Raw genomic sequence first — 23,484 nt, forward strand, 5'->3', positions numbered from 1 at the left:
CAAGTACACAGTGGCTCCTGTTGTTGACCCAACAAATTGACACTCTAGTTTTTTTACACGCTAGATTTTGCAGTTTCTTTGTGGTATAGTCCCTATCTTCTATTGGTTAACTTGAAAATTTCCTCACTTTTTCTAAGCTTTGACTTAATTACAGTTATTCCTCATGAACAAAAAGATAAGGAGAGGTACATCCTGAAAGGAGTTCTTGATTTTGTGCAATGCAGAACACTCTGAATCATCTACCAGCAAGCAGAAGGGAGAGAGCCCATCTTTCTTAGGGAGACATCAACTAGCTAAGGAAACAGATGGTACAGAAGGATCTGGGGATTCAAGATTTGTTATTGTTCCAACGTGGATACCATAGAAAGTCATTGCCCCGGGCTCTGTCCAGGTGGCATAGGGGAGCATAGGGCTCTGCCCCATGATATACAGTCCTATCACATGACACTGGAGAGGAAGCTGGGCCTTGAGTTTGTGTCTTTATATTCCTCCAGCTTCTCAGAGTCCTGTGGAATGACTGAGGAAGCAAACCAAGCAGGAAACAGTTCTCTGGAACACTCAGTCCAAACATAACTTACTTTGTCCTATTTGTTTCATTGTATCCATAGATTATTTTATTCTTGCAGAATTCGCTTAGGATTCCAAACAACTTGTTTGGGGAGAGAAGAGGAGCCACACTTGACTTTTGGGCATCAGCTCCTTTATTTAGTAGGAAGAATGGGTAAAGAATATCTTTAAAAACCATTGGTAGGGCCAGCGCTGTGGTGTAGCAGGTAAAGCCATCAACTGCAATGCTGGCATCCCCAGTGGGTGTTGGTTCAAGTCCTGGCTGCTCCACTTCCAATCCAGCTCTCTTCTATGGCCTGGGAGAGCAGTAGAAGATGGCCCAAGCCCTTGGACCCCTGCATTCATGTGGGAGACCAAGAAGAAGCTCTTGGCTCCTGGCTTCAGACTGACGCAGCTCCAGCCATTGCAGCCATCTGGGGAGTGAACCAGTGGGTGGAAGACCTCTCTCTCTCTGCTTCTGCCTTTCTGTAACTCTGCCTTTCAAATAAATAAATAATTAAATCTTTAAAAAAAGATTTGTTATTTTTCTGACAATATTTCTTCATCCCGATTTCAGAATCCCACTTTTTCCCTATTAACACCATGACCTTGGCTTAGCTATAATAATTGCACAAGTTGAGAATTTAACCTTCTCTGGAATTCTGCCACTGCTGTTAATAAAGTTACAAGTTTGCTTTTCACCTTTCTTGTCTCTGGCTGTAAATGAGGACTTCCTTGTTGCCAAGGAGGCCCTCTGCCTTTCACACTTCACCTTGAACTGTTGATGCATCATACACAGCCTGTCTTTCTGTAGCACATTAGTGGCCCCCAGCAACAGTGTTCTAACAGTCCTTGAATAACCACTTCTCCAAACTGTTCCAAAGCTCAGGACACCACCTCATAAGAGCATCCTCATCAATCATTGTCCCATCCTCATTTACCAGCTGTGAAAACTGTGACACTTGTACCACTATAGCATGGTGTGAGACTAACATATTAACTAAATGTTGGGGTTTATATTGCCAGACACCCAGCTTTAAAATTCCATTTTCGTTTTTGCTTCCTAGTACTCCCCCAGTACTCTGATGCATACCACGTTTCCTAGCAAAAAATCCTGTATTCAAGGAGACTTCAAAAAGTTCATGAACAGTATGAGTGTTTTTTAAAATTCCATATCTCATGAATTTTTTTGAAGTGTCCTCATAGAGATTTGCATTAAGGAAGCTCACTGGGGAATCTCTCTCAAGGACCACACCTGTGGGTAAATGAGTTAAATAAGATTGGACACACAAGAGAAGTCACTTGTGATATTGTCATTTGCAAAGTCTCAGATGATTCCACAGGCGCTCTGGAGCTGACAGAGTTCTTTACATCTGTTCTATCATACGGCAAGAGGGCAACAGGTTGCACTATTAAAACCTGCTCCTGGGAAGGATACCTGAGCATAGGTAAGCCAGCTCTTTAAGCAATTCTGGGAGAGAGAGTATCCAGTCCTTCTGGTGATGAGGAAAGAGAGCCAGTCATGAGAAGATTTGAACAGTATACCAAAGCACTCACTTGTAGATTTCTTTAGGTGGGCAATATCTCATTCACAATTGCAAATCCAGCTCCTAGCATGATGCTTGGCATATGGAATAAAATAAATGTGGTTATTCAATGAATGTAGGTAGAAAAGTGAAGGAAAGACATAGTAAGATGGAAATGAACTTTAGGGTATCTAGACATGCTGAGATTAAGATGTCCATCAAACGTGTATGATTGAGCTTAAGTCTGGGGGAAAAATAGGGGTTGAAGCAAAAGTTTTGGAGTCATTAGAATATAATGTTTGGTCTCTTTTCCTTGTCAGATCTAATTATAAAAATAAAACAACTGTATTTCCCAGTCCCCTTTGTAGATGGATATTGTTATGTGAAATAATTGTGTAAGTAAATGATATTGAATAGAATTTTTTAAATATAAAGGATCTTCACAAAGTTCATAGGAAATGCATATTTTGAAAAAAGCATGCCTGAATTTCAAACACTTTTTGCATCAAAATAAATATACCTTTTAATTCCATTTTTCCATGAATATTTTGAAGTCCCACATTCTCCTACGAAAGGAGACAGGCTCAACTATCTCCTGTCCTTTTCTTGTGCTCCTGATGTTTGAATATCTGTAGGTATAACTGTTGGAACCATAGCGTGCACAGACTGACTATGAGAGAAAGCCTCTCAGAACTCAGCCCTGACATCCTGGGTCTACCACACCAGTGCAGGATTGCTTGTCTCGGAATTCTATCACAGGAGAGGAAAACAAACTGCATCCCACACATGCCTCTCTTTTCAGATTCTCTTATGAGTCAAATGCAATCTGTAACTGATAATGACCTTGGATGAGATAGAAGATGATGTAAGAAAAGACTGGAGGGCACTTAGTTTAAAGGAGTTAGTAAAAAAGCAGTTCATTGAAAATACAGAGTAGATAACAGAAATCAATTGTGGAAACATGAAAAGGCCCCAAAAAGATTTACATCATTAAGGATAAAGGAGTAATAAACACTTTTAAAAACAGCACAGCAGATCAATAATTAAAGTGTGTCCATCGGATTTGGTGCTTAGAGATATCAGTAGCCTAATACTCTGATAGAGAAGGTAACTGATTGATTCTTGATGACATTGCTTAATACTGAATTGATCATGATTTATTTATTCAATAAGTAATCATTGAATACCAAGTAAGTACAAGGCACTCTTTATGCAATGATAATCAAAACAGAGAAGTTAGAGTCTTATAATTTATAAATATAATCCCCACTCCATGAATGAAAATGTGAATATTTGCATCTTTGGATAAATTCATCATGAAGTCTTTTAAACAAAGACATTACAACCCATGTCACAAACATACTTTTTCGCAGTTTTCATGTATTGTGAAAAAAACAAACATTTTAACCACATAACACATGATGAAAACTGTCATGATGTAGAATTTATGGGTGTGTACTGAGGAGAGAGTTTTGAAATTCAGTCAAAAGTCCACTACACCTATTCAAGCAAAGGTGCTTTCCATCCCTGTCATGAGTAAATGAAATGATAGAAAAGATGTGCTTAAGTAAAGAACACATCCAAATGTATAGATAATAGCAAGAGAAGATCACTTACAAAATGTTTATGAGGTAAAAATAAAATAGGCTACCTCAAGATATATATGAAACTTTCTATTTTTTTTCCTTTTTCATTCTTGTATATATTGTATAAATAAATAATTGGCAGTTCTGAAAATAAATTGAAATTCATGACAATGTCACATCATAATAGCTTAACCTCACTTGAGCAATTGTTGAAATTCACTGTTGGTTCCTGGTAAAAACACTTCACAGAGTAGGAAGAGTCACATTTCATTGTAACATGCTCATGAAAGACATATTCCACTTCAGAAGAGCTGGGTTGCTGGACTTGAACTCTGACAGATTGAATGGATCTCTCTCCTGTCCCCAGGTCACTCCTGCTCTGCAGATCAGTGGCACTGATGATTTAGAGGTGGATACAAAACAAGTCAAAACAACAATAGGAACTAGTTATTACCGGAAGAAAAATGAAAGAGGATGGAAAGGGAAAAAAAACATAGATGAGAAAATATATATTATTTTGCACACTGGGTTTTCGAGCTATAAAAGAGTGGGAATCAGGAGAGGTGAGGACAAAAGAAAGATAAGCAGATTTCTAGAACTGCTAAGTACCTATTTGAGATGGACAAATGAGAATTTTTTCTGTTATGGTCACAGTACCTTCAATTTCTAACTCTTTTAACCGTACAAGAGCTTTCCTAAAGGACTCCAAAGAATAAAAATGTGTTTCACAAGTTTTGAAAGATCCTGCTTCCTCAAGGTATTTTGTTGTTATTGTTGAAACATTTGGAAAGCAAAGTGTCAAGGAAAATGATAGTAGGATGACTTTGCTATTCTTCAGAGTGTTTTCATGCTTCATTTGATATCCACACAAATGTCTTATTTATCCTTAGTCATATGTAAAATAATAAAAAAAAACTGGAAAAGGTACAGATAAAAAACGATCACAAATTAGTATGACATAGTCAACATGAATAAATTATTAATATAAGACATATATGCCATATATAGAATGCTGTGTATATATAAATGCTAAAAGTCAGATGAGATTGTACAAATTTCCTCTTAAAATATACCTTTCTTTAGCACATATATTAAGCAGATTTCCTTAAGAAGAGGAATTCAATTCAGTACTAGTATCTTTAAGTGAATTAAGCTTGGATTAATGCTGGGTTGAGAGCATTTAGAGGCTACATTAGGGATAAACCCATAGTAAATCAAGTAAGCAAACAAACAAAAGGGAAATTATTAATTTTAGGAAAGATGAAAAAGCTTATAGGCGAGTGTTAACAGAATCCCACATTATGTAGGTGTGAAGAGTGCATAAATGTTCATAAAAATGTAAATACTGAATTCCTATCTATTCAAAATGATCTGTATAGGATGAGAAAAGGTGGTATGTGTGTATGGGCACACACACACAATTCTCTATACATTTGAGGGTAATCAGAATATAAACATTTTAGAGAATTTCTTCCTTAGCACCAGAATAGTCATTTGAAGCATAAAGTTAAGTACATTTTCCAATTTCCTTTGCAGATAGAAGTAGCTATATGACAGACTTGCGTAAGTGCAAGTTCCTGAGGGGAGATTTTTTAAGTACTCATGTTAAGTGTAAGATTGGAAGTCACTAAATACTGCTTAAAACTGAAACAAAAATAGCAATATAAGTATATTATTGAGAAATATAAGTATAATGGTAAATACTAAGCTAAATAGTCAAAATTTATGAAAGTGGTTGCCTCTGGTGAGCTGTCAAAGAAGAGCAGGGTGGTATTTGACAGTATTTGGGGACTGTTGCTTTAATAAGCTCTGGAGAACAATTTGACTTTTTTTAAATCTGTAGATACAGAATTTTGTTCAAAATTACTACTTAAATCTAAAGTTACAGAAGATATTATATCGTCTAACAAAAAACCTATGATTACATTTGTATTTAAGATATTTAAAAGGATTAACTATATTTAAAGATTCTTATTTCTGTAAAGAGGGGTTATGGCAATGGGACAGGAGGAGGAAGACCTCAATTTTATATACTTAGTAGGTTTGATTTTTGAAGGTGAATTTATGATTTTGGTTAAATTACATTTCTGTATAAATAAAGTTTATACAAATTGAACATGGAAGTAAAACTATGTGTTAAAAATAAATTCATATCACATCATTTTCATATATAGTCTTAAACATTGTACATGAATTTTGAAATTCCCCAAAATTAACTTAAATATCCAGCTATCATTTGGAGACTGGCTTGGAGAAGACAGAACAGTGCAGTGCACAGAAACAAAATCTGATCAAGTGGCATATTTGATGAGGTTAAGTTACATCATTACTCAGGAAAGCTTCATTTCAAGTTGCAAAACAAGTAAATGCATTAATTATCACAGATTGAGTAGATGTAAACAAACAGCAAACCACAAATGGCAATCCAGAGATATGCGCTTTATCAATATGATGTGGAACCACTTGGAACCTTCTGGAATTGATTATCATTCAAATGAACACCCACACAGCTGAATGTTGGCTGCTGTAGGTCTTTGAATCAAGTGCAGCACTGAAGACATTTAGCCTCCCTGTGTTGAGATTAATTGCTGTATGAGAAGCATACGTAGTTAGCTAGGCTTCTCAGAAAACAGTAAAGCCAACTCTATTGCTTTGATCCCTAAATAGGCTGTCTCTCTTGCTTCTATGGCTTAGCCACATACTACTGTTCCAAACCTGGCGATCAGAAATTGCGTGCAGGAGACCACAGGAGTTTAGATGGAGAGTAGCTAATCTGAACAACTCTAGCTACCCTATCAGACAAAGCATTCAAATAATGCCTCACTGTGTTTGATAATTAGCAACATATTTTAAGAATATTCAACATATTACTATTGTATTATGACACTATTTTACTCTTGATGCTGGGGATTGTGGCTCTACAAAGAACTCTTTCTCTCTCTCTAAGTTAAAGTACTTAGAATCTCAAACCTGTAAGGAACCATATAGATCATTATATTCAGTCCACTGCATGATGCAGAACTTTTCCATACAGTATCCCTGGAAAAAATAATTTATAGCCACCTGATCACCACTGGTCACTGAAGGGGTAGGTGGGACTCATCATACCAAATGGCTACTCGCTGCATTTGTGCATAGTGAGGGTTGTTAAAATTCCTCCAATTGTTGAGCCCACTGCTTCTAGTTTTTCCTCCCTGGGAGAATATTGAATCAATTTGATCTTTTTCTGAATTTTGTGTAGACATCCTGTGTTCTATATCCTAAGTGGTTTCCTTGTGCATGAACAAAGTTGTGCTTTTCATATTCTGTATGATCCAAATATGTTCTGGATTATCAATGTCCCTCTAAAAATGTGATATCCAGACCTGTTTAGAAATTTCAAGATATAGTTCCCTCGCCTCCTGGACAATGACTCTGTTCCTCTGTGTAATTTCTTGGCTGTACATTTCTATAAAGATAACACAAGACAGAAGAGCCATTGACTGCTCTAATCTCTGTGCACTTTATGTTGGTTTCCTGAATATTATTCTGTTCTTCCTCTGGAGTGTAAAATCATTCAGGGCAACTAGTCAAGAGCCAAATGGAAGTTTGAGCCCATTTTGAGAAACCCAATAACTCTAGCACAGGCTAAAAAATTATTTTGTGAGTCATGTGGTTTTCAAATGACTGCCATCAACAAAATATGGAATATGGACCAAGAGGCCCTCACCAGATGCCAGTTCCTCAATCTTGGACTCCCTAGCCTCTCATACTGAAAGCCAAAAAATTTATATTCATTATAAATTACTCAGTCTGTGGTATTTTGTTATAAGCATCACAAAATGAACAAGACAAAAATTGAGTAGCATTTTTATAATAAACCCCCTTTCATTCTCATCTATTTATTTACGGGAACAAGTTTTCTTAATGCTTACAATCATAAAAGCAAAAAAATAGGATTGATATTCCGACAGAATCTTATTTAATTCTAGCACTAAAACTTTTGCTCATAGATTTATGAATTTTAAAAAAGTCTAATTCTTCTTACTAAGAAATACACCTCTACCAACATTTTGTTTTTATGATGAACAAATATTTCTTCAAATTTGTCATAGTTTATGTTGTTTTGGTTGATTGGTACTAGTAATAATTGTCAACTCAAATTAGAAAATTTTAGGCACTGGAACCTTTTGAACATAGGAATTTTAAAAATTTGTATTTGAACTCATATACATATTTTTCTTAAACATATAGTATGACTAATAAAAGACTTTCAAAATTAAAAATATGGGAAAAGTAAAAATATGAGTTTTCATGGATAAAGGGGCAACATAAAATTTCATATAAAGCTGAGTATATTCCTGTATTTTATTAAATGATGACAGGAATATTAAGATATTAAGCTATTTAAATTCTACTTGATATTTTTTTAAAATTGAAGGAATCATTTCATTTTTAAATATCAGTATTATCAACATGCTGGAAATTATATTCTTTGCATTACTTAAATAATTATCTTCTTAAAAACTACTTAGATTCAAAATTTACAGATGTGAAAGTGAAACAATATAAAGGGGGGAACTAGCTTTTTTCAATGAAAATTAAACAGATTGTCTTCTCATAAATGAGCACAAGAGTTGCATATCACTTCCTGAAGTCTTCCAGGAGAAGCCCAGTGCTATTTTCCCCCGGATTAATTAGGAGTGTCTCAATTATTTAACCCTTTAGTGCCCTTGGTTAAAGGCCAAGTGGTGAAGCAATACAGTTACTCTTTGGGATTGGGGTGGAAGTGTACAGGTGAGATGAAATCAAGAATTGCACAGGCAGGCTTATGTATAGCTCATCTCATTCCTTTTGCATAGTACCATAGACCATGCCTAGCAGACCTTTCCTACTGGTTTGAAAATGATATTTCCCCCATTTACTACATAGGAGTCAAATATTCACTGCTCATACTTCAGGTAAAAATGTACTTTAAGTGCAGCTCCAGCAGAATGTGAATTTCACCTACTTGTACTAATGACTGTCAGAATTCCATTTGTGGGCTCTCCATAGCCAATTTTAGTCACGCTGCACTTAAATGATTGAAACCACTCTTTGCTTATTGACTTTTTCATACCACATGAGATGAAACACTGTCTCTTGTGAATTTTGGAAAAGCATATAAAGATACTGTCACAACCTTTTATTTAATTTAAGGGCCTCATTTCCTGCCTGATTGAACTCATGTACTGTCATGGAAAATTATTCTGCCTCAAGAGAATAGCCTCATGAGTCAACCCTTTGAGGAAAACTAAAGCGGTGGCACAAGGTGTCCCCTACTCAAGAAAATGGACTTCTGACTTACCAGGGCCCAGCAACTACAGGATGCAGTTGGGTGAGACTGACTAGGTCAGTCTGGGGAAGAGCAGCTTCTTTGACTTCAAAAAAAAGCAGAAGGCTCATTTATCAACCAATGAAAAATGACATTTCAGTAATTGCTTTGCTTTCAATTAAATTTACAATTTCTTCTAAATAAACCTTTTTGTGATTATGGCCATTTTGAGGCTTGCCTATATCTGAACAAACTGACACACCCTAACTAAATGTCATATATGTATAAATTAATTATGAAGAATGAGGCAGAAAAATTAAATTTTCTGTTTTCTGGCAGCAGTATAATAGTACTTCATGGAATAAAGTTGTATACCATAGGTTCATCAGGTTCCATGGATATTAATCCATTCTCCTGGATGTGACAAAATCCATGGAAAGTCAAGAATAGCCTGTAGATACTGGATTAATAGGTTCACAGACTCTGAGAGTGAGACATAGCTTCAAGACTTAGTTCTAGATGCAGTAAACTGAGACTCAATGAGTTCAAGTTGCCTGAGTTTCTGAGGAGGCAAATCCTACGCATATCATAGCACAACACCATTCTCTTCTTCTCAGCCAAGAAACTAAAGACCCAAGAAACTAAATACCCCCTTTCCAAGTCACCATTGCACAGAGGGACTCATTTAATAGAGTTGGCCAACGAAATGCAAATGGATGTCTGCCACAGTCTCACAGCCTGGGGTTGGGGTGGACTTCTGCCTTTGTGGATTAAAAAAAAAAATATGTAGCTGCTCTGGTCTTTTTCTTTCTTGTCATCTTGAGTATGAATTTGCAACCTGGAGTTAAGTTAGATATCTTTTGAAGATATATATATATATATATATATATATATATATATATATATATAAATGTCCAAGAAAAATAGCTATCCTGACAAACCTGAGCAACTGAACAGTTTCCAAGGGACTGCCTATTTCAAAACTTCTCTTTATTTTCAGATTTCCTGTTTTTGAGAAAAAAATCCTCCTTTTGGCTTAAGTCACTGTATTTGTATTCTCTATGCCCTGTATCCAAAAACATTCTGTTCCTCTTTTTGGCATAATACATACTATACAAAGAAAGCCACAATGTCAACTTGAGAGCTCAAACTGAGTGTAAAGTGTGTACCTGATGTCTTAGACCAGCTGATAAAATTTGGGAGGTGTAACCTGTGTACCTACTACCTATCTGAGTTCCCTTTACATTCACACTCATTCCCTATATAGGGTTGAATAGTGGTTCCCAAAAGACATGTTCAAGTCCCAACCCTTGGTACTTGTGAACGTAACCTAATTTAAAAATAGAATCTTACGGGACACAAGGTTGACCTAGATGTTGAGCTGCTCATGTCCCATGTCAAAGAATGTGTGGTTCAATTCTTGGCCCTGGTTCCAATTTTAGCTTCCTGCTAATGTGCATTCTGGGAGGCAGCAGGTGATGGCTTAAGTAGTTGAATCTCTGTCACTGACAGAAGAGACCTCGATTGAGTTTCAACTCCCAACTTTGGTCCCAGTAGACCCTACCTCAGACTCATCAATTGCAGGCAGTGGGGGCTCTCTTTGATTGTATATATGTTTCTGTCTTTCTCTGCCTCTGTCTCTGTATCACTGTTTCTCTGCCTTTCAAAATAAAAATGTTAAAATAAGGTTTGCAGATGTAATAAAGTTAAATATGTTGTAATGAGATCAAGTGGACCATAAAGCCAGTGATTAATGTCCCCATAAGAGAAAGGAGATTTGGCACAGTCAAGCTCCAAGACAAATTGGCTATGTGAAGACAGAGGCAGAAGTTCAAGAACAACACAAGCCAAAGAGCACCAAAAGTCACCAACAGCCAAAATGAGCTAGCTGAGAGGCAGTGAACGTATCCTCTCATGGAGCCCTCAGAGGTTTCAGACTCTTCTATAAATGTGAGAGGACAAATTTCTGTTTGCTTGAAGCTACCAAGTTTGTGGTAATTTGTTACTGTGGCCTTGAGAAATGAATACACTTCCAGAGTTGCACAGGGCTTTGATGGTGAAGGAGAGCAGTCTGAAAGAGGGACCGTGACCCACACTTAGCATGAACACAAGATACCCTTTAATCTTATCCACAGCACAATAAGGCTGTACTGGCACATTATTTTATTTTTCATAAAAGCACTCTGAAGAATATAGCATGGGTTTGGAAGAACTAGCAATGCAGTGGTAAATGTCCTTTCTTTGAGTTATGTGGAAGTTTTTTTAAGAGAGCAAAGGCAAGAAGTAAGCACACCCTCTGCCCAAAGTCCAAGCATGATGGAGGTCTTACCTAGGTATACAGCTCAGTTGAAGGGGTGTTTGAAAATGAATGAGGCAGCTCTTTTGTTGAATCAATGGGCAATGGTGGGGGAGGGAAGAGACTGCCATTTCATGGTTGAAGGTCAGAAGTGTTTATTGTTCTGCAGTTCTCAGGATTCCAGATAATCAAGCATGTTCCCTACCAAAGTATCCACGTCACCCCACAAACAAACTCTTCCCCCAGGATCCCAGAATCCAACAAAAGGCTTCCACTTCCAATAGAGAGCCTTTGAAACCTGCACTCCTGTCCCTGTATCCACAGTGAATGGGGAATCACCTTTCTTCTCCATTTTAACTTTGGCTACATGGCCAAGATTGAGGCCTTCAGTGGATGCCAATCCTACTTCCTCCTTACTTCCCTGATTAAACGATGAAGAAGAATTAAAGCAAATCCATCAATCCTTTCATCATTATTCAAGAATGAGGGGCTGTGTTTTATTTTAAAAACACTTTCTCTCCATTACGGGTTGTAGTAGAGGCCATATCAAAATTTTAATTAATGAAATAAAAATTAATTCAATTGATCTAATATTTCTGAATTCATTATTCGTTAACTTGAAAAGAATCCATTCTATAAAATAAATCTCAATAATAAAACTATAAAATTAGTCTGAATGATGATGGCATATTTAACAAAATTAGAATTCTTTTTTTATAATTTTATCAATTAATATTAGCAATAATTACTTAGTTTTAGTATGTAATAGTTTCATATATTGTATACACAAATTATAGTATTAAAATAATTAGGTCCTGTTGGGGGCCTGTGTCAAGATGGCGGCCTCCGTATTGAACACGCAGCTGCATCGGTTTTCTACCTTTTTGCTTTTCCGAAGTGCCTGCGGAGTTCAGGTTCCCTTCCAGGCTCTTGGCACCAAAGCCTCCCCTGAGAAAGATTCTTTGTCCACTGTTCCCATTTCCCCTTTTAAGGGTGAACCCTGGAAATACCTGGACTCAGAAGAATACCAGAACCGCTATGGTTCTTGCCTTGTCTGGGCTGACTACCGCTGCAACCACAAAGGTGGGGTACCCCCACAGAGGACTCAAAAGACATGTATTCGTAAGGAAAAAGTCGCGGGGAATCCCTGCCCCATCTGTCGGGATCACAAGTTGCACGTTGACTTTAGGAACGGGAAGCTCTTAGAGCGGTTTGTCTGAGCCCACATGAGTATCATCTTCCACGCTCCATACGCAGGAGTCTGTATGAAGCAGCACAAGAACTTGACCCAGGCCATCCAGAAACCCAGAGATCACAGTCTCCTCAGGTACCACCTTCCCTAGGGTGAGCCCCAGGACCTTGACTTCATACCTCTCACGGAGCTGTGAGTGCCACTCCACCGGCCCCCACCCTGGTTTCCGGCGATCCCTGATACCCGTGGTACAGCTGGACTCAGCCACCAGAGAGAGAAGAGCCCCGCCTTTGGCGGCTCTATTAGGGCCATCCACGAGAAAAGAGCAGCCCTCTGCCTGCTGCTCCACCTGCCGCCTCCTCCAGTGATGTGGCGGCTCCCAGAGTGCTCTGCAGCAGATGTAGACTGGGAAGGCAGCCTGAGGGTTAGGAGACAGTGCCTAGGGTTACCCTGGATGTTACCCTGTCAAATTGTATCTACTTTTGTGGCCAGTAGCAGGTCCAGGGAGAAAATAATTGTTGATGAAGGGATATAGATATATTGGGCTGAGGAGGGGCAGTACAGGTGTGTATGAAAACTCTGTTCCCTATATATTGTAAATAAATGGGCTGAACATTCAAAATAAATAAATATAATAATTTAAAAATTCTAATGTAATTCCAAATTAACAACTAAAATTTAGCACTTTATTCTTATTCTTACAGTAAATATCCCCAAGTCAACAAAAGGAGCCAATTGAATTAAAATTGTGTGCTTAATGTCAAATCTACTTCAGTAGGAACAGTTGTATTTAACAGGAAGGGGCATGGTGGTTTTATTTCACCTGTATTGATATACTATTCTCCAGCCACTTTAAAATCTACATAATGCTCTTAAAAATACCACACATGATAGTTTTATTTAACAGAAAAAGCATATCATAACAGTGATTTTTGTCTCCTAGAAATAGGCAGTTAGCTAAATATAGAAGAGAGTAACTGAGAAATCCAGTCCAAGACAATTGCTGGCTCTTGCTTCATTTGGCTCAATTATTTCTCTTCCTATATAGAAGAAAAGGCATCCATTTATAATCACTAAAAATTAGCTTCACAGAGCCATAGTTATTTCAGTCATTATATTCTAGACAGCCACTTTGTCTTAATAGGACATTTGGATAAATAGAGCATGCATTTTATTCCAAGACCCTAAGAACAAAGAGGTTTGCATTCATGGCCAAAATAAGGTGATTTTGTGTCAAATAACAGAGAGGTAAAGATAACATGAAGTAGGTCTGTACCTCCATTAGCTATAAGACTGGGGCTGGAACCAAGATATCCTGAATCCTTGCCAGTGATCCATCATAAAATTCTATAAGTTTCATGTAGGGAAAATAAGAGGCATAGAAGGAGAGGGGAAAGCATTTAGTTTGCCTATGGCTGATGTTACATTGACATGGAAAAGTGCCATAAGTTTTCCAGAAAACCTGCCCTCCACTCTGCTCATGGTTGACAGGGTTTTTCTTCTGGCTGTGTGGCCATCTACGATTGTGTGAGGTCAATATCCTTAAGACTGGAGCCATGGCTGTGCTGTAGCAAGTAAAGCCACTGCCTACAGTTTCAGCGTCCCATATGGACAGCGGTTAGGGATACTCCACTTCTGATCCAGCTCCCTGCTAATTTGCCTTGGTAGAGCAATGTAAGATGATCCAAGTGCTTGAGCCCCTGCACCCACATGGGAGACCTGGAAGAATCTTTTTTCTCCTGGATTTGGCCTGGCCCAGCCCTGGTTGTTGCAGTCATTTCGGGAGTGAACCAACAGATGGAAGACTTCCTTCTCTCTCTGTAACTCAGTCTTTTAAATAAATAAATAAATCATGAAGAAAAAAGGAACAAAAAAGAAAATGCAGAGTAACTTTAAAAAAAATATATCCTTAAGGCCGTAGCCAACTCAGTTTATATTCAGCTGTAAAAGTTGTGAATCCCTAGTAAGTTCTTCATGGAGACTTCTGTGAATGGAGCCTTTTCACAATAGGGTGAGCCACATGCTCATATAAGGAAAAAAAGTTGGAATCGGGCCTTGTAAATTAGGTGTCCACAGAAAAGGGTGAGCAGATAACACACACCCTCCTAAAAATATACATTTGTGTCTACATTGTTTGGATTTTTTTTCACTATAATTGTACTGATTAAAAAATTCCAAGCAACCACTTTGAGGGCATTGTGTTGACTGAGCTTCAGGCCAGTAGTACATATAGCAAGTGCTTCGAGTCACAAACAGAAAATCCTTTCATGTAGGAGTTTACAGATGGGATTGGATTTATGACACCATGAAAAATGTAAAAAAAAAAATACACTAAGTTTTTTCTTTCTAATTCTCCTGAGTAATACCAAGATTTTTTAAAATTCATATAAAATAGAAAATATGTGATTTGTGAGTAGCTTGGGTAATTAGTTTATTCATTCATTGATTCATCTGTTCAATAAATATTGATGGAGGACTTTTGGTGAGCAAAGCTTGTATGGAAACAGACATGAAAAGAAAGGAGAACACTGTCTTCTGGAAACTTGTAACCAGTTGGGGAGACAGACTATAATCGGTAGTTAGAAACAATGCAATAATGATAACTCTTGAGGCTGTAATATGGGGATACATGCAGGAAAATGGTCAGTCCTGTTTGGGCAAGTCAGACAGCTTTCCCAGAAAGGAGGCTGCATTTGAACTAAAATAAGGGGACAGAGGGAAGTTCAGTGAGCTGAAGGCATTGCACACATAGGAAATGCCATGAAAAGCCATGAAAGTATAAGTAATACTATCTTACAGTTTCTGAGAACTTTCTCTGGGCTAGGTGCTGCTCTAAGCATTTTCATGTGTTGACTCATGTAATTTTCACAACAGCCCCCAATTAACTCATGTAATTTTCCTGTATTGACTCATTTAATTGTCAGAGGTGCTGATGGCACAGCTGGGATTCCAGCCCAGCAGTCTGCTCTTGGATCTCTCAGAGCCCAACACAAACTGTCTTGATTTTGGACAGTGTCCTAATTTTGAGTTTGGACATGAAGAGTAGCTAGATGTGGCTAAAGCACAGTCTGTATGCAGGAATACGTGAGAGACCATAAACTATAAGGAAGCCTAGGAGAGTTCATCACAGTGTCCAGGCCTTCACAGCTGACAAGTGAAGATAGCCAGAATGCAGCCATTTCAGAAACAACCATTGTTTGGTGCGCCGCTATCACGAAGGCCAGAAAGCATAAAGCAAGTCCCAAGAAACATCCGTCACTTGCCATAACGTTGGCCTCATTACACACACAGATGAATGATTCCCAGCCACCTTAGTGTTGTAACACTGGTTTTTGTTCTTTTGTGACATTTTTATTCTCTATAGCCAGCCCCCCTCAAGTGTTATATGACATGCATTTATTTTCAATACAGATGTTGCATTGGGGATTTTATGACACTGCTTAACATACCAAGGGATATCCTGAGGTGCGACGATTACCAGAATGGATGGTGCAGTGATTTTATTGCTCCATTTCTCATAGCAGAATGCATATGCCCATGCTTTCCTGTTACTGTGGGCATTTCTAAGTCACAACAAAGTGGAGTCAGCTGGTGGAGCACTTGACCTTGGTAGGTTTCCAGTGTCAGCAGGCCCTCACACAGCTCAATTCCAGTCATTACTTCCTATAGGACACCTTCTGTTATGATCCAGTTGGTTACAGGGGCTCTAAAGCTAATGGCTGGTGTCTAGGCTTTAACTTACAAATATGTCCTGGATGTTTCATGTGGAAAGTGGTAAATTGAGAAAAGATGCCAGCCATCTGTGATTTTCATCAGTAGACTTGGAGGACAAAAGTATCCTCTGGGACTTCCGTACTGACAGAACCTCATAGTGTTATTGCCGTGACTTTGATGGTGAACTTAGGTCACATGCATCTGAGCACATACAATTTGTTTTGATACTATGCCTACTAGTAGTTCAATACATTTTTCTTTCTTTGTGTCCTATTTTGTGTAGAAATGTCTATAGGTTGCTAAATATATAGAAGACAACAGCCTACATTATGGAGAGATTTGTTTTTTGTTGTTCTACCCCTTTAAACTAATTCTTCTTTACAGTCTAATATGGAACAATAAGTGGAGGAAGAGAGAGAGAGAGAGAGAGAGAGAGAAATAATTTCTGTGCAAAGTAAACACAAGATGTTTCTATTTCCCTGAGGCCCAAGGGTCATCAGGCCACCACTCCAAGCCCCACACCTGACCCTTGGCCTAAGTAAGCTCCCAGGTGAAAATCTAAAAAACAGCCCATCTCTTAGAGAAGAACTAGAAGACAACATTTGTCAATCCAAATACCCTGCCTTTGGCTCCTTCTTTATACCACTGGCTACTTACTTTGAGAGAAATGGGAATATTTTTCACATTTTCTTATTGCTAGAGGGTATTTGGAGAGCCATGTATAAGAGTACTGCAAAAAGTTAATAGAAAATAAAATTAAAAGATAAATTTATTTTGTAACAAAGAAATTTTGTAATCCATGTGTAGATTTTTTGTAAGACCCCCTCATATGTGTAAATTTCCAATTTATTCATGCCAAAATCAACTTATGTTTTGATTCAAATTTCCATAAGCATTTTTCTTCTTTTGAAGAATTTATCTTACATCCACTATACCAAACAACTTATTTTAAACACTGACATGTAATTCCTTAATGAGAAGGACCAAAAAAGTGTATCTTATTAGAAACAATATTTATTATCACTTGGTCTTTAAACATTATTGTAGTTGAACTTTCATAATACAACAAAGCATTCATGAAATTATCTGCAGACTAATTTTAATAATAACTCCTTGAAGTGGACATGTCTGTCTTACAGTGTTTATTATGAATTTCACAAACATTGCTTATATTAACAGTAATGATGCAGCTGGAGAGTGTTACATGTGCCTTCTCTAGGCTGCACAATGAAAACCAACAAGAGTGTGGGGAAACCTGCAGCCCCTTTCAAGGCCACAATTCTTACTGCCAACATGTCAGCCCAGGCATCTGCTTGTGTTTGTGGATTGGTTTGATGATCCACTGCATGCCAGGATTTCTTCTATTAGCTTTATGGAGTAGATCAATGAGAATAACTTCAAAGAATTTGTATGTGGGGTCTTTACCAACCTATTGAGAATTCAGGACTTCCACAGGCCCACATTGGTGCCCAGCTCATTCCTCTGCAGTAGACTGAAATCTTTGTAGAAATAATTGCTAGTTAACACCGTGATGGACAGGCTTGCTGTAGGTTGTACCTTTAGGAATTGGGTCACTGTGGCCATCACAGCACACACAAATCCTATAAATGACATTATCTTGCTTGGTCTTATATCCTGGATTTTGTACCTTGTCAGGCTAGGTTGGGTGGGGAGCTCTGTGGAGCCCTAAGAGCTGATGGCACAGTCAGCTACAGATCCTCAGAAGAAAGTACATCGCATCCAACTGCTTCTTTTCCCTTAGTTGCTGGATATACTTGTAGGCACCAATTCCACTTACCTGATGGCTGCTGATAGATGGAAAGGGAAATCCTCTCTCATGACAAACTATTAAAAATATCCTTGTACATTTGACCCTTGATAAAAAGCACACTGGATGGAAGATCATATCCAAACAAGGCAACCACTACCTCCTAGAGATCTCTTTAATAACTCCTTATATTTGTTTCACTGTTTTTAGTTACCTTTTATCAAGCACTGCATTATTGGGAATTATGAAATCTTTATGTGTTGCATTGCATTTAACTTAATTCTCAAAACATTAACCTTTAAAACATTATGGGATGGAGTAAATAGTCCTTATTTAGAGACTTGGAGAGTTTTAATTGATCAGGACACAATCACACAGCTGTTTAAGTTACAGACTTGAGACTCAAATTCAAACTTCAAAGTCAGTGCTTTTAGCTAGAACATACTGAAGAAGGCAACATGCCACTCTTTTGGCCTTACTATGTCCTGCCCTGTATGATTGTTCTGCATTGTTGTATAAAATATTTAACAAAAAAAATTCAATGGGAATTTTTAAAAAATCTGCATTGGAGCCCCATTCTTCTGCTGCATACTAGCAAACTCTGGGAAGGATACCTGGACTTTCAGAGACTCAGTTTCATCCTCTGCAAATATAATGTCCTCCTAAGGAGGCTGTAGCCAGCTCATGGATGATAAGTGTAAGGCATGACAAAAATGTGCCTAGACTTTTTCTGTTCTCCACAACATTTAGTACATCACTGAGTAACAGAGGTGCTAACAAACTCCTTAAATTTGGATTGGAATTTCAACACTAGGAAATAGAATTACCAAACTTATGCTGTATCTCAACTGCTAAATATTTTTGCAGTCTGGTACAGATTGAGCTTAATATGTTTGATGTTCTCTAATATCCTTAGCTGCTCATTTACTTGTAAAGAAAAATTTTTAACTTGGTTTTACTAATTTCCAATCTTTTCCCTCTATGATGTTTAAACACGTACATTGCATGATCCAAAACTTTATTTTAGCTGCACCAAAGGTCAATGTCCAATGCTGCTTTGACAACTGGGATAAGCAATTATTACAGATTATTACAAGGAGTCTAGACAGACCCTACCCATTTGGGTGGGGGCAGGGTCCCAAGCACTTGGAACATCTGCTGCTGCTTTCCCAGGTGCATTAGTAGGAGTTGGATTGGAAGCAGAGCACCCAAGATTTGAACTGGCATTCATATGGGATGCTGGCTTTACATACAGCTACTTAACCCCCTTCACCAAAACACAGGCGCTAGACTAGTTTACACTCTTGATGTGTTACTATCTCAATTTTTAAAAAGCTACCTTAAAAGAAAAAAAAAGTGCTGTCTTCCTCACTGAAGCAATCTTGCCACAGGTATGATGGCTTTTTACCAGTTATATGAGTCAGGATTCAAAACTAGTATGCCAGGGACTGAACATTAACTTGCATGTTGAATGTTCCCCAGAGGCTCATGTCACACAGACACACACACACACACACACACACACAGAGACAAAATAAAACAAAACAAAACAAAAATAACAAAACTTATGTTAATAGTATTAAGAGGGTGGAAACTGAATTCAATTATAGTAGCTGAGGGTAGGGCTTTTGGAAGGCAAATGCATTGGATTGGGTCATCAGGGTGGAGGCTCCATGTTCTATTCCCAGCAGCTTTCTAAGGTCACGTCACAGAAAGACACCAGAGAGAGACATACACTCCCTCTTACTATATAGTGCTCTGCATCTCCTTGGGATTCTGCCAGCAAGGAAGTCATGATCAGAGTCTGAACTTTTGAACTGTGAACCTCCACAATAATGAGCTAAATAAACCTTTTCTCCTTATGTAGGTAACTTCCCTTCTGAATTCTGTTGCGGTAATGAAAAACTGACTAACACACAAAATATGCCTCAACCTCAAAATTATATTGCTTGGATTGTCGCTTGTACTATAATAATGTCTCAGTCAGTTCATTGAACACTCAGCAACTCCCACTTCCCTATCATTCTGTTCTGTTTTTGTAGCTTGCTATGTACTTACTATCACCTTCCTTAAATCCCAAATCATTGAGAACAGGGATCTTCACTTTCACCTACCTGTGGCTTTCATGTGAGATACACTTTTGGCTCAAGTTAAGCAGAAAGGAGCACATCTGAATAGTCACCAGGCATTCCTCAGATGTGCAGGTCCCAAGACCACCCCAACAGTTCTCCAGTGCTTGGAACCAGAGACTGTATCATGTGCCCTGATGGCAGATCAGGGGAACTTTGATGATATTGCTTGACTTTCCACTAAGGTTCTGTGAGGAAGCTTCTCCTGGCTGGAAAAAGAATCCCCAACCATCTCCCTTGTTCTACTGCTTTAGCCTAGGGCTTTAAACATAGCAAGTGTTCAGTTGATAAATTATTGATAAAATAAATAAGACAATAACCTCTCCTTATTTATAATTCCTACACCTAATCCTTGATCACACATGGTGTTATGTCCCCTTCCCCTATTTACCAATAGAAGTTCTGTTAGTACCACAGAATACAATGCTATTAGGAAAAATGGTCTTAGCAGAAACAATTAGTTAAGATGAATAGAGTAGGCTTAATTAAATTTAAGTAATTAAATAGGACTTGTATCCTTACAACATGCTGAAATTTGGACATAAAGATACATATGATACATGCATACCAGGGAGAATGCCGTGTGGACATGAATACTGCCATCCGCAAGCTGAGGAGAGGTCTGGAGCACATCCTCCCCTAACTACCTACAGAAGGGACCAACTCTGCCCACACCTTGAGGTTCGACTTTCAGCATCCATAACTGTGAGCTACCCAGGGTGGTAATTTGGTGTAGTATACACTCTAAAGTGATACTTAGGCTCTTATATATTTTCAATCTTCCTTATAGTTTTGCAAGACCAATCTGGCCTAGGGATAAGTTGCTTCTACTCAAGAGGTTTTTTCTTTTTTTTTTCTGCTTCATTCAAAATATGAGTTTCATTGCAACATTGAAATTTTTCACATATAAATATTTTTTCTGACTTAATCAATAAATTCAATTCTTTGACAACACAGAATGATACTGCCCCTCCATGACTTCTGTAGAACTGATCCAAGACAATCTGATCATGAATACTCCTGGGAGCTTTTATGCTTGTTTGTTTTAATTTTTACTTATTTAATTTATTTCTATGAAAGGGAGGGGGAGAGAAAGAGAGAGAGAGAGAGAGAAATAAAGAGAGAGAGTGAGAGTTCTCTCATCTGCTGGTTCACTCCAGTGAACCAGCTGAGACCAGGATCCAGGAACTCCATCCAGGTCTCTCACATGGGTAGCAGCGTAGCAAGTACTTGAGCCATCACCTGCTGCCTCTCAGGGTGTGTATCATCAGAAAGCTGGAGTTGGAAGTAGAGCCAGGAAATGAACTCAGACGTGCCAATAACAGATGAAGGTGTCCCAACAGGCATTTTAACCATTATGCCCATCACTTACTTCTTGGGTCTTTTGAGAGACAGACAGTAACCATTATGAGCCTTGAAAGAAGCATGAGTTAGCTACTCTTAGTAAGTCTCAGACCAAATCTTGCCACAACATTCATTTATTAAATGAGTGTTTATTAGCAAGTTATCTGTTCTGTGAGGTTAATGAAGCCCTACTAAGCTCTCAGCACTTTTTGGTGCTCTGAATCTTAAAAGTTTATCTCTCAGAATGTGCAGGAGAATTCCAGAAGCATGCACTTTAAGAACTAGTACTTTAGTTTCAGTATTGAGGAAATACTCTGACTCGTGGACTGGGTGCTACGATCAGCTTTGGAGACAGTCTTCACTCTTCACAGGTAACAGGCCACAAGTGCCATTAGATTCTCAGATAAGTTTCATATCAGTTCAGGGAATGTATTTAGAATTCACTGTATTTCTACTCAGGAGTAGCCCATTTCTGAAATTCATTTTCTAATTAACAATTTACTGATTTTTCAAAAAATCTTCCTTCAATATGTTAATTTGCTGAATCTCCAAGGTTGATCTCATGGAAGTGCTTATAGTAGTTCTGGAACATGTCCATTTTAACACAACATTGGCTGACTATCCCTGTAGTGCAAATTCTTTTCTGATCATAATGCCTGCTGCACTGGTTTGTAGCTTAGCCTTATCCCCACACAACATACCACATTGTCTAGGCTAACAGTTCTTTACCCTGGCTGCACATTAGAATCACCTGGAGACTTTTAAAGAAATTCCAATGCCCAACCACCACCACCAGAGATCATGATTTAATGGGTCGAGGTAAGGCCCAGACATCAGTATATTTTAAATGGTCCTCCAGTGATTTTTAAAGTCCAGGGTTGATAATCACTGGTTTCTGCTAAGGTGTTTTAAAATGCATCACTGCCATGGTAACAACAATTAGCTGGAGCTAAGTGGAGGCTGCTCTGTTTGAATGGGGAGGGTGTTCTCCAGTGGTCTTGTTACTGAGGTTAACCTTGTGATGTGTTTGGCCCTCAGGCAGCCCTGGAACCACAAAGCAGGTTTACTTTTGGCCTCCAAAATACTTCTAGGCCCTCCCAGGTCCAATTATTGCATAATCAGCCCAGCATTTATTTCCCCAGCCTTTGCATAATATAAAGCAAATATAGAGAAGTAAAAATTAATTCAAAAATTATACTTTTATGCAAAAGAACAGATTTGTGTACTCAGAGAAATTTAATACCCCATGTCTGAAAAAGGTTTGAGAGGTGCTACAATAGCCCCAAAAAGCTTTTTAATTTTTCTATTTTCTTATACTTTCTTCTAAGAAAGCTGTCACAAGTAAGTAGCAGAGATGGAACTATTAGGCTTATTTTAGCTGTGATAGTAGGGGGCTGTACGGGCAACCACCTGACATTGAATCCATCACACTTTTATAGGTTTTATTAGAAAATAGTATCATTTCTGGGCCTTTTGGCTAAGATCAAATGTATAAAGTAGTATTTATGATATATTTATCTTATTCTTTTTCTATTAATTACTTATTTCATTCTCTTAATGAAACTCAATTTGAGCATTTACAGAAAAAAATCGATATATGAATGAACTACATAATCATTACACTGCTACATATAACTTCAGCCTATTCTAAATATTTACTTGTTCCTTCCCCTCCCCACCTTTTTGTTGTCTAAACTATTTTCATGGTTTCTCTCCTCTTGTATTTTAGCTTACATCAGCTGTTACCTGGAATAACAGTCTAACTTCTAGTTAGAGGATGAGGTTTAGAGAAAGTTTTAGTATTCCTTTGATAAGGGGTGGAATAGATTGACAAAGTATGAGTAGTACTTGGGAAAATTTCATTGATTCAGCATTGCTTTCTCCCTTTCCTTCATCCTCAACTACTGTGATCTGTACTCCCTCACTGAAGTAAGGAAGAAAAAAAGAGGAAAGAAAGAAAAGAGAGAAGGAAGGAAGGAAGGAAGGAAGGAAGGAAGGAGAGAAAGAGAAAGAGAAAGAGAAAGAGAAAGAGAAAGAGAAAGAGAAAGAGAAAGAGAAAGAGAGGAAAGAAGGAAGGAAGGAAGGAAGGA

At 38.0% G+C, this 23,484-nt stretch overlaps 1 non-coding gene and 2 pseudogenes across 1 annotated transcript; 2 read left to right on the forward strand and 1 right to left on the reverse strand.

Annotated features, from left to right (window-relative positions):
• Window positions 1–346: 346 nt before the first annotated feature.
• LOC133768587 (small nucleolar RNA SNORA73 family) lies at window positions 347–547 on the forward strand. Its single transcript, XR_009867028.1, has one exon. It is a non-coding gene; the product is annotated as a small nucleolar RNA SNORA73 family (small nucleolar RNA).
• An 11,536-nt stretch (window positions 548–12,083) lies between these two features.
• On the forward strand, window positions 12,084–12,868 carry LOC133762919 (small ribosomal subunit protein mS40-like; annotated as a pseudogene).
• Window positions 12,869–17,325: 4,457 nt separating this feature from the next.
• Window positions 17,326–18,059, reverse strand: LOC133762926 (large ribosomal subunit protein eL15-like; annotated as a pseudogene).
• Window positions 18,060–23,484: the final 5,425 nt, after the last annotated feature.

Source organism: Lepus europaeus, chromosome 1 (genome assembly GCF_033115175.1).
Source record: "Lepus europaeus isolate LE1 chromosome 1, mLepTim1.pri, whole genome shotgun sequence".
Taxonomy (NCBI): Eukaryota; Metazoa; Chordata; class Mammalia; order Lagomorpha; family Leporidae; genus Lepus; species Lepus europaeus.